Source organism: Juglans microcarpa x Juglans regia, chromosome 1S (genome assembly GCF_004785595.1).
Source record: "Juglans microcarpa x Juglans regia isolate MS1-56 chromosome 1S, Jm3101_v1.0, whole genome shotgun sequence".
In the NCBI taxonomy this organism is placed as follows: domain Eukaryota; kingdom Viridiplantae; phylum Streptophyta; class Magnoliopsida; order Fagales; family Juglandaceae; genus Juglans; species Juglans microcarpa x Juglans regia.
Window position 1 is genome coordinate 6,074,058 of NC_054595.1, and position 21,758 is coordinate 6,095,815.

General features: G+C 37.9%; 1 long non-coding RNA gene across 1 annotated transcript; it reads right to left on the bottom strand.

The window, feature by feature from the left end:
- Window positions 1-1,660: 1,660 nt before the first annotated feature.
- LOC121247633 lies at window positions 1,661-20,176 on the bottom strand. Its single transcript, XR_005937267.1, has 3 exons — window positions 20,166-20,176; window positions 15,872-15,878; window positions 1,661-1,800 (listed from the first exon to the last, which is right to left on the bottom strand). It is a non-coding gene; the product is annotated as an uncharacterized LOC121247633 (long non-coding RNA).
- Between the last annotated feature and the right edge of the window lie 1,582 nt (window positions 20,177-21,758).

Genomic DNA, 21,758 nt, shown 5'->3' on the forward strand with positions numbered 1-21,758 from the left:
CAGGATAATAAAAAACAGAATTATTTGAAGAAACTGGAAGACACTTGGAGTGCAAAACACGAGAGACAAGGTCCAAGGATGGATGCCCGAGCCTGCGATGCCACTGGGCCAAACTTGTACGTTCACCAAGATGGACAGATGGGCTGAAAGAGTTGAATGAGTGAGATGGAAAGACATAAAGCCCATTATGCGTGGGCCCAGTGAGGAGCACTTTCTTGGTCTTGTTGTCCTTCACAGAGAAATGAGAAGAGTGAAATTCAAAGTAGCACGAATTATCAATGCAAAATTGTAAAACAGAGACAAGATTCTTTGTGATAGTTGGAACATGAAGTAAATTGTGAAGAGTAAAAATGGAAGAATTAGCAGAGAAGCAAGAATCACCAAAATGTTGAATAGGAATTTCAGAACCATTGCCAACTCGTATAGAATCACTACCAGAATATTGTTCAGATGAAACATTCAAATTAGACAAGTCATTAGTAATATGGTGAGTAGCGGCTGAGTCTGGATACCAAGCAGAGTCAGTTACAGAATCAGAGGTAGTATAATGAGCAGAAAGAGACTTCGGTGCATCGTACTGATACGAATGATCAAACCTATAGTAACACTGCAGAGCAACGTGTCCTGACTTGTTGCAAACTTGGCATGTGGGTCTGTTTAGAGCAGGCGTCTGCTGTGAAGAGGAATTGGAAGAGAAATTGCGTCCTCCTCATCTGCCGTTGTTGAAGTACTGGTCCCTTACACGACCCTGGCGACCAGAACGAAAAGTGCCACGACCACGATGATCTCGAGAACCAGAGGTACTGAAATTTACAGAAGGCTCAACCGAGGAGATAACACTCCTAGTTTGGTGAGATAAACGACTCTCATGAATAAGCAAAAGTTGAAACAATTCATGGGAAGAGAGAGGATATGCCCGAGTTGTGATAGAAGTGATAAAAGGCTCATATGAGTTGCCTAAGCCATTTAAGAGATAGGTGACTACCTCTTTGTCAGGGAGAGAATTTCCAATGGCAGACAGTGAGTCCACTAGGGAACGTACCTTCCCAAAATAATCAGTGATGGATTGGTCTCCTTTTGAGAGATTTGTGAGCTAGAAGCGAACCTGAAACTCCTTTGCTTGAGAGTGGGATGTGCACATGGAGGCCAAGGACTTCCAAAGTTCGTGAGCTGTTGTGGCTGAGAGGACATGACCGAGAATAGATTCACTAAGAGAAGAGAAAAGAATGCTTAAAACGAGTTGGTCAGTCCGATTCCATGAGGAAAAGGTAGGATTAGCTTTTGGGATAGTATCTGAAGTAGTGGGTAGAAGAGCAGGGGGTGAGGGAAGAGACCCATCTACGTAGGAGTAGATATCTTGGCCGCGTAAACATGCAGAAATCTGTACCTTCCATAAAAGATAATTTTCGTTTCATAGTTTGGTAGTAACTATGTGAGAGGAGGACGAGAGGGTGGTAGTGGAAGTTGATGAAGCCATAGCTCAGAGAGACGATTAGTCAAATCGCTCTGATACCATGTCAACAGAAGGAGAATATGCGAAAACTTCCTTGATTTCTCATTGAATATTTGTGGTATTTATACACAGAATAGGACAAGAATAAAGGAATAATACTGTTACAATAACTTGAGAGAATAATAACAGATTTTTCTACTGTGCTATTCTAGAAGAAATATCGTGTGTCTGTTATAAATGGCATGACCCACTACTCAACCTCTCTGGTACAGTTGACGCGTAGTGCATGCTCGTCTGCTGTTTGTTGAAATGCTCCAGTGTTAAGTCAGTTATGCTAACACACCTTACTGAGGTGGTTGTTTTAATAAAGGACGAAGCAGGTTCTATAATCATCGAGGTCGTAGCTCAAACTCTTCCCACCCCACCTCTAATCCTTCATCTTATAACCAACAAAAGACCCACTTGTTAGGTTTGTAATAAACCTGGCCATATTGCACTGCAATGCCATTACCAATTCGACCATGCCTACCAGTTTGCACCTCCGAACTCCTTCTCTGCTCACTACCTCTCCCTCGTCCAAAGCAGACCCCACTTGGTATCCTGACTCTGCCGCAACCCACCACATTACGCATTACCTATCACAACTTAACCTCTCATCAGTACCTTACAGTGGGAATGACTAGATCCGTGTGAGCAACGGCAATGGGCTACCAATCAGTAACATCGATGACTCTTCTCTTCATTCCTCCTCTACTTCCTTTCAACTTTTTAATGTTCTTCATGCTCCTTCCATTACAAAAAACCTTGTTTTAGTTGCTAAATTTTGTTCTGATAATGCATGTTTCTTTGAATTCCGTTCCAACTATTTTTTGGTTAAGGACAAATTGACGAGGATGCTCCTCACTAGCAGACCTCTACGTGATGGCTTCTACTAGTTTCCTTCACCTTCGTCCTCATCCAATCCTTCTGCCACAATACAATCGGTGAACGAGTTCCTCTTCCTCAATGGCACAAGCGTTTGGGTCACCCCTCTCTTGATTTGGTGTCTCAGATTGTGAATAGAAGTTGTTTGCCTTTTGTTCACAGTGACTCTCCTTTAACTTGTCCCAACTGCCCACTAGCTAAATCTCACTAACTTTCCTTTCCAAAAGGCTCCACTAGGTCTGTAAAGCCTTTAGAAAAACTTTGGGCTGACCTATGGGGCCCGGCCCCTTTTATTTCAAGAAATGGATTTCGTTATTATCTTTTCATAGTGGACCATTTTACTAGATTTACATGATTTTTTTCCTCTTAAATATAAGTCTGATGTATTAGCAATTTTTACTTCCTTCATTACCTTTGTCGAACGATTTTTCAATACCAAAGTTATTTTCATACAAACAGATGCGGATGGTGAATTTCGATCTTTAACAAATCTATATCAACAACTAGGTATTACTCATCATTTCTTTTGTCCTCACACCCATCAACAAAATGTGGTTGTTGAGCACAAATACCGTCACATTGTTGAAACCGGACTTACTCTCCTTGCCCAAGCATCACTCCCTTTCCTCTTGGGATGATGCTTTTGAAATGGCAACATATCTCATTAATTTACTTCCCACACTGATTCTGAAAAATAAATCTCCATATTTTTTGGGGTTGTTGAGCGCAAATACCGTCACATTGTTGAAATCGGACTTACTCTCCTTGCCCAATCATCACTCCCTTTCTCCTTTTGGGATGATACTTTTGAAATGGCAACATATTTCATTAATTTACTTCCCACACCGATTATGAAAAATAAATCTCCATATTTTTTTGTTTATCATAAATCCCTTGATTATAAATTTCTCAAAGTCTTTGGGTGTCAATGTTGGTTAACTAAGACTTTATAATCGTCATAAAATGAATTTTTGGTCTACTCCTTGCATTTTTCTAGGGTATAGTTCATCCCATAAAAGGTACAAGTGCCTAGATCTCACTCACAAACGCATGTATATCTCACGTGATATTCTTTTTGTTGAACATATCTTCCCTTTCCAAATCAATTCTTCTACTCCCACTCAGCCCAGCCCACCCTGAAAAGCCCTGTACCTGGATGGGTCGGTGAATTACTACCTGTCACTTATAAACATGTCTCCCAATACATCTAAGATCTCCAAAGATTTCATAAACAATAAACAATTTCATATTTTCCAAATAAAAACATTATAAACTCTACAAAGTCATCACTGCAATAATAATAATAAACCAAAGGGTCCACAATCTCTCAGTAGTCACAACATAATAAACTGAAAAATCCTTAAGTCCTACTAAACCAAATACATAATTAAATCTAAAAGACATCAGACATCTTTCTTTTAACAATAGTACCATAGGGTACTCGACACCCTTTCCTCAGCTTAGTCATGCTCACATTTTCTATTCCTGATCTTTAGTTGGATCCTCCACATCATCTGAAAATATTATGAAGATAAGAGGTGGGTTCAACAACTTAGTAAGTAGAGGACATATACTAGCGTGCAAACATGAACATTTACAAAATACAGTATACAGAACAAAATATTTTCCGGAGTTATCATGCAGAACAAAACATGTTTTCAAATGTAACAGAACGATGATTTTAAGACACATAAAACCCTGAGTACTTTGGTATAACATAACTTGAACATCATCATCACATCAAAACAGTGCATCTCACAGAGCAGAGACCATGTTTCACCCCGTGATAAGGTTGTGCTATTCCCAGTGGCCAAAACAAGTAGAGATAGAGGTGAATCTTTCCCTTATTACTCTCAAAGCCCCGAGTGTGTACACAGGAAAGACCTCATAAAAACCATTTTGTTTTCAAAGTGGGTGCACTCAGAGACAGATAAATTGTTACCAACCCAAACAGAGCAGAGCAAAGACAAAGTCAGATACAAAATCAGTACACCATGCTAAAGGTTTTTAGATGCCATATCAAAACAAAACAGAGTACCAAAACATATTTAGATCATTCTCACATACTAAAAATAAAAGTCGGAGCATTTTTCTGAATCAATGCACAATTTTTTCAGATTTTCAATATCGCTATTTTTCATATTTTAGAGATAGCATGACAAAATGTAGCTCACATCTACACAATACATGTAAGAAACATTTTCTTACAGATTTCATGCGTAATGCAAATAAAAGACCGATGTTGTTTTTACCAAGTTCTCCTTTCATAACAAAACATGCATAATTTTCAGAAAAATCAATCTCAGTCTAAACCATTCGTGTAAAGCCTAGTATAGGAACTCTGCTTACTTCACTCCTACAGTGTATTATCTATGCCTTGAATACGACCTCTATTAGTCTTGCCACCTATTCATAAAAAATAATATACACTAAGTGTTGATGACCAACAACACAACTTTGATCTAATAATTAAAACCCATAATTCCAAACCATATTTCAACAAATTAGCTCAACTCAAACAACCATATAATAATCTGGACAACCCACACTTCAGCCCAAAATACCATATATCAATTTCAATATTGACCTATAGACCTACCAAAGCCAAAGCCAACGTCGAACTCAAATAATCAATATATCAACCCCACTTTAGTGGCCCCTAACTCCAAGCAACCACCAACAACTCAACCAAAACAACAATAATATACTTCCAAAAAATTTAACTTCCACTCCAACGGTCGTATAAAACTCGAATAGTACAAAATCAGCCACTACTCAACCCCGAGTATCCATTAAACTCACTGCACGACCAACCCAATTAATCCAAACTCAAGACCATTCCAACGCAAGGTGTTTGCTTACACAAAAATGCCCAAAAACCCAAAAACTATACATTTTGAAATCATATCCCAAAAGTCTAATTGGAGTGAAATAAAGTAACTTGAAGTGAATGTGTGTGTGTGTGTGAGATATAGAGAATGAGAATGGCCTACCGGCGAATGATAGTGTCTCTAGTGATGGGCTTCGACAATTACAAAACTTCAGGGAACCACGAAAACATAGCACTCTGGTTTGATTCAGCCACTGAATTGAAAATCTCCCACAATCAAAGCACCAAAAATCACAAAGAAAAATTTGCAAGTGATGAGAAAGAGAGGATCGGCATTGAGGGGTTGTGAGGGTGGAAGCAAATAAGATGGTGAGGGATATGATGCTTACTCTGGCTCGATTCGACAACTAAATATGAAAATCTACCCAAACTGCCACACCAAAAATTCACCAGAAAAATCAAAGGGCTTGAGGGAGGGAGAAAGAACAAGTCTGCAACAAGCCCTGTGCGTGGAGATAAAAGGCTCAACTGATGAGGCTTGAGTCAATCTGAAAGTATGGGAGGGAGAAAATGGGATTCGGTGGGAAGGATATTTCTGAAAGGTGAAAACTGGAAGGAGAAAAGAAGAAAAAAAATAAAAGAAAGAAAGCTAACTAGTAAACGGCACCGTGTGACTACTTGGGTTGTACGTGGGTCTAGGCTTCACATCCTCCCCCCTTATAAAAATTTTGTCCTCGAAATTTGTTACAAGTTATCAAAAATCCCCATCAAATAGTCATGGGTGCTTATCTCCATCTCTTCCTCCAATTCTCAAGAAGCTTCGTTAATAGCATGATTATTCCACAACATTTTAACCAAAGAGATAGTTCGAGACTATAGAACTTGTTCTTTCTTGTCCAAAATCCATATTGGTTCCTCGGTGTAGGTCATATTCTCTTGAATTTGAAGTGGTTCATGATCTGTAATGTGGGTGGGGTCATGGATGTACTTCCTTAACATAGACTAGGGGTGGCAATATGTGACACAACATTTTAACCCAATACGAATACAACACGATAAAAGCGGGTTAGGGTTGAGTGTTAATGGGTTTGGGTCAAAACGGGTTGACTCGTTAAGACACGATTGCTTAATAAGTCACTAACGGGTCAACCCGTTATGACCCGTTAAAAAATTTTAAATTACCCTTATACCCTTACGACCTAAAACTAAAAAAAAGTAAAAAACCCTAACTCTAATCTAAGATTCTAACCAGCCCCCCCTCCCCCCCGTTTCACACTCTGTGTTTCTTCTTCAGAAAGTCATTGCAACCACGCCGCCTCGCCAGGCTCCACTCCTCTTCTTGGTGACGCCGCGTCGCCGCCACCCTAAAGTTTTCTTCAGTCTTCACAGTGACGTCGCCCCTCTCCAGTTTCACGGTGACGTCGAGTCGCCCATGCAGACTTAAAGTCACAGATTCTCACTGCTCGCCGCCCGCGCCCTGTCACCCACGCCGCCGCCCACTATAAGAAGATTAGCTTGATTTTCGTTTCTATATTTGCTGTGTTGTACTCAGCGAATACTCGGTGTACTATCCATAATATGTCTACTGAAAACCTAGTTTTGTGTACTGTTAATCCGGGTCGTTATTATATATTTGCATTTAAATTGCAGTAGAGGGGCTAAAAGGTCGAAAAAAAAGAAATTGAAAAAAAAACTTTTTTGAGTTATAAATCTGTAGGAATCTAGGATGAACATAGAAACATTTACACTAGTAAGAATACCGATTTACCATTTGGAGAGCTATTTTTTCTCCTCCATCTGGACAGTTTGCAGAGAGTGGCTAGAGGTAAGAGTAATAAGCAGAAGTAGATAGAAGTGTGCTTAGATCCATGAAAAAACAATATCCGTTTGGAAAATAGGTGAGCAGAAGAATGCCAATGGAAAGATAATATAATTTAAAATGTAATGACAGGCTGCTATTGCACCAAAATTACAGAGACAGAGCACTTAAGAAAGTTAAGTATGAAGCCAACATTATTCTTAAAACACAATATTCATTATCCTAAAAACTACATGTTTGCAAATTTGGAGAAAAAGTGGTGATTTACGTTTTGCGTTTCTATCTGTGAGACTCGTGGGGACCATTGATAAGAAGTTTGATGATTTTCTTTCCTTTTTTGGATAGATGGAAAAGTATTTTGTGTAAAAATGTGTTGTGTTGAAAGTTGAAGGAAAATGAAACTTTTTTTATTGAGAACATGATCTAAAACTCTTACCTGTAAACCATCCTCATTCAGCTTTTTAATTGCAACCACAATTGGATCGCCCTTTCGTTCTGCAAGCTTGATTGAACGTGCTAATGCTTAAATTTTAATACATTTTGATTAAGCTTTACACTAGAAGAAGAAGAAGAAGAAGAAAAAAAAAAAAAAAGAGATTCAAATGATATTGATCTTGCTTTCATCATTTCTATTATCTACTATAAATTGTAATGCTTAAATTTTAATTTTAATACATTTTGGTTAAGCTTTACACTAATTATGACCATTTTGATGGACTAGTGTCATTGTCGTACTCTTATATATAATGTCCTACTCTTACATTTGTTCTTGTTGTTTGTTGTCAGATGAGTTCGACAGTAAGTGAAAATGACGATTTGATTGATTTGGACTCGTTTGACTCATAAAGTTTTCAAAATGAGGAAGTTAAAGCAAAAAGAAGAAAACAGTAAAACGTGTGGGCTTTTTTTGAAATGGTTCCTGATTCTGAGATCAATGATGGCAAGCCACGAGCCAAGTGCAAGATGTGTGGAGTTACTTACATGGCAACAAGCAAATATGGAACTGGAAATATGAAGATTCACATTGACACATGCCCTAGGAAAAGTTCATGAGATATTGGTGAGATGATGTTATCACAAAATAGTGGAAATATTTCGGTAAGCGCTCCTAAATTTGATACTGAACAATATAGAGAAATTTTGGTAGCTGCCATTGTGAAGCATGAATAGCCTTTTCGATTTGTTGAATATTTGGGGGTGAGATCTTTACTACAATATTTGTGTCCATATGTTCTAATTATTTCTAGGAATACTGCCAAGGCTGATTTGGTTAAGATGTATCATCGAGAAAAAAAAAAGATTAAATGCACATTAAATGATTCCTTGGTAGAATTATCTAACATCTTACTTGTGGACTTCTATAACCACTGATGGTTATATGTGCATTACAGCACATTTTCTGGATAAGAATTAGGTTCTGCAAAAAAGGGTTTTGAACTTTTCTTTTATGCCACCACCACATAATGACATATCTTTATCTGAAAAAATTTATAATTTGCTATATGAGTGGAGAATTCAAACACAAAATTTTTACATTGACTTTAGACAATGCTTCTTCTAATGATGTTTCAGTAGATTTGTTAAGAACTCAATTGACCATTAAGATAGCTCTTCTTTGTGATGGTGTTCTTTCATTTTCGTTGTTGTGCTCATATTCTAAATTTGGTAGTACAAGATGGGTTAAAAGAGATTGATATTGCTATCCAAAAAGTTCGTGAAAGTATCAAATATGTCAAAGGATCACAAATAAGGAAAGTAAAATTTAAAAATTCAACAAATCAAATGTCTTTGGATAGCAAGAAAGGGTTGAGACAGGATGTCCCAACTAGATGTAATTCTACTTTTCTTATGCTTGAGAGTGCTCTTTTCTATCGTTGTGCTTTTACTCATTTGGAGTTGACTGATTCTAATTTTAAGCATTGTCCATCAATATCTGAGTGAGAAAGAGTACAGATGATTAACGATTTATTGAGAGTTTTTTATGGAGCCACTTGTAATTTTTTTGGGATGAAATACCCTATAACCAATCTCTACTTTCCATCAGTGTTTTCGATTTATTTTACATTAAAGCGGCACTCTGAGGGTCAAGATGACTACATGAAGAGAATGTGTTGTAAAATGCTTGCTAAGTTTGAGAAATATTGGTCCGAGTTCAATGTATTGTTGGCTATAGCAGTTATATTGGATCCTCGATACAAACTTCATTTTGTTGATTTTTCTTATACAAAACTTTATAGAGAATGCTCCATAGAGTATATGAATGTTCGGAGCAAAATGTCATCTCTTTTCATGGAATATGGTTCTTCTAGTGCTCCCACAATGACATGTTCTACCACGACTTCTGATAGCATTGTTAGTAGAGAGGAAAGTCAGTCTTCATATGATAATTTTTAATTGGAGGTAATATCAAATAATATATTTTGTTTAATGATTTATATTATATTGTGGTTTCATATTGGCTTGAAATATTTTTATTTATTTTTTGTGCACGTGAATTTGACGCATTTAGACCTGATGAACTTTCTGCCCATATGAAAAAAAGTCAATTGGATCTTTACTTGGATGAACCTATGGCAGATAGAAATGCAAAGATTGATATTTTTTTCTTTTGGAAAGGAAATGAATTTCGTTATCATGATCTTGCTTATATGGCTCGTGACATTTTGAATGTTCCAGTTTCTACAGTTGCATCTGAATCTACTTTTAGTGTTGGTGGGTGGGTGTATCATTGATCAATTTAGGAGTGCACTAAAAACATATATTGTTGAAGCATTAGTCTGCACTAGAGACTGGTTATATGGCGAGGAGCAAGATAATATTATTTTTATTTTATTGAATAAATGACTGTAATTTTTCAATAATATAAAACTTTACTGATGTCTTTTTTTTAATAGAAACACAAGAAGAAGTTAAATTGGACGAGTTAACCGAAGATGTAATGGAGTTGGAGAACAACAAGGGTAAGGACTTGAAGGACGCTCCACCTCATTCTTTAAGTTCTAAATTTGTTTAGACTTGTATTTTTATTATATGAGATTGTAACATTAATATATTTACTATGTGTTTTGTTTATTATATTTGGGATATAATTTTAATATATTATTACAATGTGTGGATTCTATTTGTTTGGATTGTAATTTTAGACTTGTGGTTAATTTTTTTATAGATATTATTTATATTTAAATATTTATAATCAAGTTAAATGGGTCGTGTCGTGTCTGTTCAACCCATTAACCTAAACGGGTTGGAACGGATCGGGTCGGATCGTGTCGTATCAATTTATTTCTTAATGTGTCATAACGGGTCGTGTCGTGCCAACCCGTTATCTTACCTTGTTGTGTTCGTGTTTGGGATTTTGACATGAAACCTTTAACGGGTTGTGCTCGTGTTGACCCATTAACTGTAATGTACATATTCTGACACGACATGAACACGAACAGTTAACACGATTTGACACCCCTAACATAGATACATGAAACACGTTGTGCACTCCCGAGAGTGCCAATGGTAATGCCACCTTGTAAGCCACTGGTACAATCTGATCAAGAATCTCAAATTGTCTAATATATATTGGGTTCAACTTACCAGTCTTTCCAAATCTCATAACTCATTTCATCGGTGCTATCCTCAAAATACTTTATCTCCAACCTCAAATTCTAACTGGCGGCGACGTTTATCTACATAACTCTTTTGTCGGCTCTGAGCTGCTTTCATTCTAGCCCGGATGATATCTCTCTTCTCTATGGTCTGCTGAATAATCTCTAGCCCCAAAAGTTTCCTTTCACCTACTTCATCCCAATATAATGGAGATCTACACTTTCTGCCGTACAAAACCTCATAGGGTGCCATTCCAATGCTAGCCTGGAAACTATTATTATAAGCAAACTCGACCAATGGTAAATGTAGCATCCAAGTTCCCTTAAAATCCATCACACATGCCTTCAACATGTCTTCTAAGATCTAAATAGTCATTTCTGACTGCCCATCTGTCCGAGGGTGAAAGGCAGTACTGAAACTTAACTTAGTACCCATTGCCTCTTGTAAGCTTTGCCAGAACTTGGAAGTGAAATGAGGGTCTCTATCCGACACAATGGATACCGGTACCCCATACAACCTCATTATCTCTCGAACATATAGCTCAACTAGTTTCTCCAGTTTATAAGAAACTTTAATGGGCACAAAACGAGCAGTCTTCGTTAAGCGATCCACGATCACTCATATAGCATCTTGTCTGCTCAATGTCCTTGATAGGCCTATCACAAAGTCCATGGAGATATGCTCTCACATCCACTCTGGAATTTGGAGTGGTTGTAACAATCCTGCTGGTCTCTGATGCTCTGCCTTCACCTGTTGGCAAGTTAGGCACTGTTCCACAAATTTAGCAATTTCTCTTTTCATACCATTCCACCATAAAGACTGTTTCAAGTCCTGATACATCTTGGTACTCCCCAGGTGGACTATGTACAGAGAACGGTGTGCTTCTTTGAACTCTAAACCTCAAAACTCCATCATCAAAAATGCTAAAGTCATAATTGTCCCCATTCCCAACTCCTTCCATTAGCTTCACCAACCCTGAATCCACTTTTTGAGCAGCTTTGATTCTATCTATTAAGGCTGGTTGAACTATCAAATTGGCCATGAAAGTACTTGTATCACTAGTGATGATCTCAATACCAACTCTTTCTAAGTTCATTAACAACCTATGTTGAGTGGTAAGGGTTGCAATTGCCGGTCCCATTGACTTCCTACTTAAGGCGTCGGCTACAACATTAGCTTTGCATGGGTGACAAGTGATGGTGTAATCCTAATCCTTGATCAACTCAAGCCATCTCCTCTGCCTCAGATTTAATTCCTTCTGGGTAAAGAAATATTTCAAACTCTTGTTATCCGAATAGATTTTGCACTTTTCCCCATACAAATATTGTCTCCAAATCTTAAGTGCAAAAATGACTGTCGTGAGTACCAGATCACGCGTGGGATAATTTTGCTCATAAAATTTCAGTTGGCATGAGACGTATGCTATAACCTTCTCATGTTGTATCAATACAAACCTGAAACCAAGCCTTGATGCATTGTTGTAAACTACAAATCCTCCTCAAGCAGTGGGCACTGTTAACACCGAAGCTGTCACTAATCTCTGTTTCAACTCTTGAAAACTTTCTTGACACCTTGTTGTTCATTCAAACTTATTATTATTTCTGGTGAGTGCAGTGAGAGGAACTACTATCTTGGAGAAACCATAAATGAATCGACGGTAATAACCTGCCAAACCCAAAAAATTTCTAACCTCATGAAATTCTTCGATGCTGACCAATTAACTACTACTTCAACTTTTTCCGAGTCCACTGAAATGCCATCTTTCGAAGCTACATGCCCTAGAAATGCGATTGAATCTAGCCAAAATTTACACTTCTTCAATTTAACAAACAACTTTTTATCTCTGAGTGTCCCAAGTATCAGCTTGAAATGTTCTTCATGCTCAGTCTTGCTTTTGAAGTATATTAGTATATCATCAATCAAAACAACCACAAACTTATCAAAAAATTCACGGAACACCCTGTTCATCAAATCCATGAATACTATTGGGGCGTTAGTCAGGTCAAAAGGCATGACCAAAAACTCATAATGGCCATAACGGGTCCTGAAAGCCGTTTTAGCCACGTCTTCTGCCCTAATCTTCAATTGATGGATTAGGTTCCCTGTAATCAATACACATTCTCATCAATCCATCCTTATTTTCCACCAAAAAAAAAAAAAAAAAACTGGAGCTCCTCAAGGTGATACACAGGGCCTGATGAAACCTTTGTCCAACAAATCTTGCAACTGCTCCTCGAGTTCCACTAATTCAGACGGTGCCATCCGGTAAGGTGCTTTTAAAAGGGGTGCCATGCCTGGGATTAATTCAATAGCAAAATCTACCTCTCGCTCGGATGGCAGTCCAGATAAATCTTCTAGGAAATCCTTTGGATATTCACTTGCAACAGTTATCTGCTCTAACTTCAACTCCTTTTTTGGTGCTTCTACCACGTAGGCTAAGAACCCCTGACAACCATCACATAACAATTTTCCAACCTGAATGACAGATATGATGGGTGCATGCAACCTCACTTTCGATCCTATAAACCAAAATTCACTTTCTTTTGGGGGTTTAAATACCACTTCTTTTTTAGAACAATCAATATTGGCATGGTAGGAAGCCAACCAATCCATATCCAAAATCACATCAAACCCGATCATGTGAAATACTATTAAATATGCTGGCTTTAGCCTTCCCTCAATAGATAAAGGACACCTCGGTAGAATCTCATCATAGACTATCAAATTTTCTGTTGGGGTTGCGACCACTAACTTGTGCTTCAACTTTTCGGTTTCTAAAGTGCAAAATCTAGAGTAAGCCATGGAAACAAATGAATGTGTCACTCCCGAGTCAAATAACACAATAACATTATTAGAAAATAAAGAAAGAGTACCTGTGATCACGTTCAACATTATCCATGAACTAAAATATCCAAAGTCTTAACCATAACCAACAAATAAAATAAAACTTAAAATAAAACAAAGAAGTCATACCAGTGATCACATCATTCCTATCCTTAGCCTCTCCAGGTGTCAGTGCAAAAACCCATGCAGGCGCAGTAGGATGTTGGTTGCTACCTCATGCTATAACTTCGTTTCGCTGAGGTGATAGTATGGTCGCCTTGTTGCTATCCATTTGCAATGGGCAGTCCCTGATGTAGTGTCCTAGTTTGCCGCAAAGGAAACATAATCCTGTCCATTTTCTGCACTCCTCGGAGTGTACTTGATTGCATGTCCTACACGGATAGAGTTGTTGATTACCCTGAACTGGCCTCTTACCCAAACTACTCCCTTCGTTTCTCTTTTTTCACGGTCCTTGGTCCATGCCAGAATGGTACCCAGATGGAGTAGTCCTCTTCCTCTACTCATGCAGTGCATCGCTTCTTTGAAGGCTTCGTTCAAAAACTATGGCCTTATTCACCAACTCTAAAAAGTTTCGAATCTGAAAGCCTACCACTCGTTCATAAAATTTTTCATTTAGCCCTTTTTTGAAGTTATGTGCTTTCTTTTCCTCATCAGGAATCAGGTACGCAACAAAATATGACAACTCAGTAAATCTGGCTGCATATTGGTCTACATTCATAGCTCCCTGCACCAAAGTGGCGAATTCCATATTCTTGTTGTCTCGAACCAAGCTTAGGAAGAAATGCTCAAGAAAAATCTGCTTGAAATGCAACCAACTGACTATGCTTCTCTGATAGTTCTTTCAGAAATCCACCATCTTTTTGCCTCTCCGATCAAGTTGAATGTGGCGTATGCCACCTTCTGTTCATCTGTGCAAGTTAGGACCCGCAATATCTCCTCAATATCCTGACTCAATCCTCTGTCAGGGTTGGTTCGCCTCTCCCATCAAATGAAGGGGGTGCATCCGGTTGAATTGTTCTACGATACAACCTCTTTCATTATAGTTGCATTGGCGACCTAGGGGATTCTGCACGAGATCATCTATTAATTGATACGCTGCTGCTTGTAGTACTTTGGAAGCACTCGGACTTGCTTCTCTTTTGTTCTCGGTTGCGTTCAGATCCGACATACTTCGTTCTCGAAGACGAGGTGTCATCCTGAAAAAAACTTGGATCTTTAATAATCATTTCAAAAAATATAGAGTTCATAGAAACATAAATAATTAGTGGTACCTGTAAAACAACACATATATATAAAATACTTTAAAGTTATAAAGGTACCTATAATAAAGAGAAAAGAAGTACGCGCAACAGTAATAATGATCAATCTCCAAAGTCTAAAACTTTAACCCCATCAAATCTATATAAAAATCTTCGGAATAAAAAGAAAAACCTGAAACAACATGAATTCAGCTCATAAACACGTAAAATCCTACACATCAAAATCATTCCTAAAGTCTGCAAATTCTAAAACCTCCAATACCAACAATTTTCTACCTTATAGTCCACTCCACTATCATATCAAATCAAAAATTGATTTCTCTTAAAGTCTTATCTATAATCCAAAATCTCACATACTATAGTCTGCAGAACTTCAAACCTGACTCTGATCCCAATTGTAACGCCCCGTACCCGGATGAGTCGATGAATTACTACCTGTCACTTATAGACATGTCTCCCAACACATCTAAGATCACCAAAGATTTCATAAACAGTAAACAATCTCATATTTTTCAAATAAACACATTACAAACTCCACAAAGTCATCACTGCAATAATAATAATAAACCAAGGGGTCCACAATCTCCCAGTAGTCACAACATAATAAACTGAAAAATCCTTAAGTCCTACTAAACCAAATACATAATTAAATCTAAATGACATCAGAAATCCTTCCTTTAATAGTAGTACCCTAGGGTACTCGACACCCTCTCCTCAGCTTAGCCATGCTCACGTTTTCTATTCCTGGTCTTTAGTTAGACCCTCCACATCATCTGAAAATATTATGAAGATAAGGGGTGAGTTCAACAACTTAGTAAGCAGATGACATATACTAGCCTGCAAACATGAACATTTACAAAGTACAGTATGCAGAACAAAATATTTTCCAGTTATGATGCAGAACAAAACATGTTTTCAAATATAACAGAGCGATGACTTTAAGACACATAAAACCCAGAATACTTTGACAGACCAAAACCTGAACATCATCATCACATCAAAATAGAGCATCTCACAGAGCAGATACTATGTTTCACCCCTGTGGTAGGGTTGTGCTATTCCTATTGGCCAAACTGGGCAGAGACAGAGGTGAATCTTTCCCTTATTTCTCACAGAACCCCGAGTGTGCACACAAGAAAGATTACATAAAAACTACTTTGTTTCCAAAGTGGGTGCACTCAAAGACAAAAAGGTTGGTACCAATCCAAACAGAGCAGAACGGAGCATAATAGAGCAGAGCAGAGCATAATAGAGCAGAGCAGAGTAAAGACAAATTCAAATACAAAATCATTACACCATGCCAAAGGTTTTTAGATGTCATATCAAAACAAAACAGAGTACCAAAACATATTCAGATCATTCTTACATATTGAAAACAGAAGTCGGAGCATATTTCTAAATCAATGCACAATTTTTCAGATTTTCAATATCGCTCTTTTCCAAATTTCAGAGACATCATGAAAAAATATAGCTCATGTCTACACAATGGGTGTCAGAAAAATTTTCTTTTTTTCATACAGATTTCATGAGTAATGCAAATAAACGATCGATGTTGTTTTTACCAAGTTCTCATTTTATAACAAAACAAGCATAATTTTTAGAAAAATTCACCTCAGTCTAAACTATACGTGTAAAGCCTAGCATAGGAACCCTGATTACCTGACTCCTGCAGTATATTATCTATGCCTTGAATTTGACTTCTATTAGTCTCGTCACCTATTCATAAAAAATAATATATACTAAGTGTTAATGACCAACAACATAACTTCGATCTAAATAATTAAAATCGATAATTCCAAACCATATTTCAACAAATTAACTCAACTTAAACAACTATATAATAATCAAGATAGCCCACAATTCAACCCAAAATACTATATACCAATTTCAATATTGACCTATACACCCACCAAAGCCAACGTCAAACTCAAATAATCAATATATCAACCCCACTTCAATGGCCCTTAACTCCAAGCAACCACGAAAAACTCAACCAAAACAACAATAATATACCTCCAAATAATTTAACCTGGTCGTATAAAACACGAATAGTACAAAATCTACCATTACTCAACCTTGAGTATCCATTTAATTCACTGCACGACCAACCCAATTAATCCAAACTTAAGATCATTCCAACACAAGGTGTTTGCTTACACAAAAATGCCCAAAAACCCACGGACTACACATTTTGAAATCATATCCCAAAAGTTTCATTGGAGTGAAATAAAAGAACCTGAAGTGAATGTGTGTATGCACGTGAGAAACAGAGAATGAGAATGGCCTACCGACAAATGATAGTGTCTCTAGTGATGGGCTTTGACGGTTAAAAAACTTCATAGACCCACGAAAACTCAGCACTCTAGTTTGTTTGAGCCACTAAACTGAAAATCTCCCACAATCGCAGTAACAAAAATCACAAAGAAAAATCTGCAAGTGATGAGAAAGAAAGGGTCGGCTGTGAGGGGCTGTGATGGTCAAAGAAAATAAGATGGAGAGGGAGATGAGCTTACTCTGGCTCGATTTGGCAACTAAATCTGAAAATCTACCCAAATCCCAACACCAAAAATTCACCAAAAAAATCAAAGGGTGTGAGAGTGGGAGAGAGAACAAGTCTGCAGCAAGACCTGTGCGTGAAGAGAAAAGACTCAACTAATGAGGCTTGAGTCAAACTAAAAGTATGGGAGGGAGAAAATGAGATTTGGTGGGGGAGGATATTTCAAAAAGGTGAAAACTGAAAGAAGAGAGGCGTGGGTAACCATCGGGAGAAAAGAAGGAAAACAAAAATCAAAGAAAGAAAGCTTTCCAATAAATGGCACCGTGTGACTGCTTGGGTTCTACATGGGCCTGGGTTTCACAGACCCATTCCATCAACTGCCTCTCTTCCATGTTTCCCGCACTCAATTCTTGGCTCAATACCCTCCATTTCTCATTCTTCTGATTTTTCTCCTGATTCCTTACGTTTGATTTCCATTGGGCCATTAACTTCTCCTGGCCAAACCCATCAACCTCCACCAAGTCCAATAGTTGTGTCTTCCTCACCTTATTCCTTTTTGAATCAAGCTAATTCCAGAACCTCTTCCACCTCTGCTTCTAACTTTCTCACTGAACCACCCTTAATCCCTCCACTTCTCAAATGATTACCAGATCTCACACTAATTCCTCTCAACCCAGAGTGTATACTAATGGTATATTTCTGTATCCACAACATCGCTGCCTCGAAATCTCAATTTGATGGTTAATCCCTCATGACCACTATAGCCATGCCTAATGAACCATCTTCCTTCACACTTGCCTCGAAATCTCCTGAATGGTGTTTTGCAATGACTAGGGAATTTGATGCTCTTGTTAAAACCCACACCTTGACACTTGTCCCTTCTTTCTCTGCTTCTAATCTCGTTGGTTGTACGTGGGTCTTCAAGACCAAGTTGCATGCAGATGGCTCAATTGAGCGATGGAAGGCATGGCTCATTGCGAAGGGCTTTTGTCAACAACACGGAGTGGATTATACTGAGACTTTTAGTCCAGTTGTGAAGCCATCTACCATCAAATTAGTTTTATCCATTGCAATTTCTCGGAGATAGACTCTTCGGCAAATTGACCCTCAACGTCTTTATTTTGTTTGCAAACTTAACAAGGCGATTTAAGGCCTCAAGTAGGCCTCTCGTGCGTGGTTTGCACAGTTGAGCTCATGGTTGATCAACTATGGTTTTTCAGCTTCCAAGGGAGATCCATCTCTGTTTGTTCTTCATTAAACTGATTTATGCATCTTCATCCTTCTTTATGTAAATGACATGGTAATTACTTCCTCCTCCTCCTCTGCTGTGGAATCTCTTATAACTGATCTTGGTCATGCCTTTCCAGTCACTAATTTAGGGTGCTTGTCATATTTCCTAGGCTTAGAACTTGATTATTTGCATGATGGAATTTTAGTATCTCAGAGGAAGTATATTTATGATATTCTAAAAAAACCAAACATGCTTGAAGCCAATTCAATCTTTTCATCTATGTTTGCTTCAACCAAATTGTCCAAATTTGATACACCTGTGTTTGATAATGTCACTCTCCTTAGGAGTGTAGTTGGAAGTTTATAATACCTCTCCTTGACCAAACCCAACATTTCTCTTTTTGTAAACAAGGTCTGTCAATTCATGCATGAACCAAAAATCAGTCACTGGACAGCGGTTAAGCAGATCCTTCGTTACCTAAAGTCTACCATAAACCATGGCCTTTTATTTCCATACTAGTCTAATTTTTCTCTTCATTCTTATTCGGATGCTGACCTTGGGGGGGGGGGGGGGGGTTGCCACGATGATAGATGTTCAACTGGAGGGTATGACATTTTTCTTGGTAGATATCTTATCTCTTGGAGCTCTCGAAAACAACACATTGTTGCTAGATCCAGCACTAAGGCTGAATACAAAGCCTTAGCCAATGCCACCGCCACTGCTGAATTAATATGGCTTCAAATACTCATCAAATAACTTGGTTGTTCCCTCTCCTCCCCACCAGTTTTGTGGTGTGATAATCTAGGAGCAACTTTCTTCACAAAAAATCTTGTATATCACACTCATACAAAATACATGGACATAGATTTTCACTTTGTCCAAGATAGAGTAGCTGCCAAGACACTTCATGTATCTTTTTGTAACAGTAAAGATTTACTAGCTGATGTGTTCACCAAATCCATAGTTGCTGACAGATACCCCAATGGACTCGAGGGGGCGTATCAACCTACACAATACAGAGCATTACAAAAAACATGGTCTTCCTTTTTCTTTTCATTCTGTTAACTAAAACAGAAACCAAAATAGGACAGAGGGAAACAAAGTCAATACTGCTAGTTTGTAAGTTTTGAAAACCAGTTATGACAATGAACAAAGGCCTTGCCGTTGCAAGAGACAATATACACAAAGTACTTATAAATTCTAAGACGAGTGGATACTAATTTGGTTAAATTTTTAATCTTCGGGATCATAACATTCCTTTATGCTTTGATGCTTCAAATCCAATGTCTACGGAGGTTTGCTTTATTGCACTATTATGATAGTAGAGCGGTTCACTCTAAAAACATTTAGAAAATCTCTCCCAAGTATAAGAGTTACACCAAGTAATATTAGGGAAGTCCTTGAGTCATTTCCTCAAGGAACAGTTAGCTTAAATCCCAAATTCAACTACCATAAAAAATAAAAGAAGATTATATCCTATAACTATTCATAATGACATTCACAATGAAAATTTGTTTTTCCTTTGACATAATCTGAAAATGTTTTTGTTCCCCTTTTTTTTCTTTTTTTTTTTCCTATGAAAAAGTGAAACAAACATTGAGTATGTTAAAAGAAAATCTAAATGACAGTATGAAGTTGAACTTAATTCAGATACGGAAAGCAACTAGTTAACAATCAAGAAATTATCACTCCAATGCACCTTGGCAGCAACATCACTCTTTTCCATAAATTGAATGAATTCGTTGACATGCATTGAATGAATTATATTATTGGGCTGACTCTTTGGCCCATTTTTTAAAAAATTTTATTTATGTTATTGGGCCGGGCCAGATTTCTGGCCCACTGTGCTGGCATGTACCCTTATTACAGTTTTAAAACTTCTTGGACTAGGCCAAAGCCCACACAACTCGGCCCATAGCCCAAACCTTTATGTAAATGTTTGACCTAGCCAGTAGATGCCTCCTTCTTTCTTCTTCATCCAAGCAGTGCCGCACTAGTCAGTTTTCAATCTTCCTTCAGTTTGGTACAACCATAGACGTCTCTGTCAAGGAGAAGACGGCATGGCGACCCCGGTCGCCTCCTTTCACGATTATCTATTTTTTTTTAAACCAAAATCACCGCTACATCCACTGGGCTTTAAAGCCCTCTGAGCCGCCGTCATAGAGGTGTCACAGAGGAGGTTCTCAGCCTCCTCCCAGCACCAAACACCCTTCCTTTTGTTTTTGTACCAATAAAAAATAAGGAAAATCACTATCGAGTAGCACCCATTTGAGGCTTCACAACCTCTTATGCCACCCCCTTTACACTGCCATACGTGTCAAGTTACCAGCACGGTGACACTGGCCACCTTACACCGCACACTGCCAACCCACACAGTGGCCCCTTCCTCAAATCCCTCTTCAACCCAACACAGACACAATACAAACAACTACAAGCACAATTTACAGTTCATGAAATACGAAACAAGTTCAAATGCACATGCATAATATCAATACGAAAGTTTTACATATGCAAAACCAAAACTACAATTTTATGAACAGGTGGGACATTCACATAGAATTCCCAAACAACTTATGTTTTTGTCTTAGACCGAAAAAAATAACAGAGGCACAGACATATACAATATTTTATCAAGATCATAAAAATTATATAACTTGTAGCTGTGATACCACATGTTAAATATTTTAACACAAACATTAATAATTGGATCTTCGATTTTCTATAATTTACGATAACAAAATAATAATAGTTAGAAAACGTATATTCCTTCATTACAGTTTGATAAAGAATCTGGCCTGACTATGAGAAAATGGTCATCCTAACAACTTTACCTCCGAGTGTATCCCGATGGCTAGAGGTACAATGATATTGTATGTAAGAACCCTTTAACCTCTCAGTATTATATTTATAGACTTCTGGCCATTATGAAATCTAGAGACATTCGTGTCTCACTAAAACTAGAATAAAGATATTCGCGTCCCACTATGACTCATTAATTAAGTGGTAATATTTGAACTAGTCTAAACCCATTAAGATATGGGTTTGTGTGACATAGAATTTTAATAAAACTCTTACAGTTGGGCCTATGATGAACATGGGTTCAAGGGGAAAGGTAATTGAGGGCTGGGAGTCTTTGGAATGATTGGATGAGCAGCCACATGGGTCAATGTTATTTGTTTTGTTTGGCAGCAGCCGGACGCTCTCTCCAGATCAGATAACTGAGTTGGCTTTTGAGTCGGAAATGAGTGAGCAGAGATTCTTGTAGGTTGTGAAGAGCCCAAACGATCATGATGCTAGTTTCTCG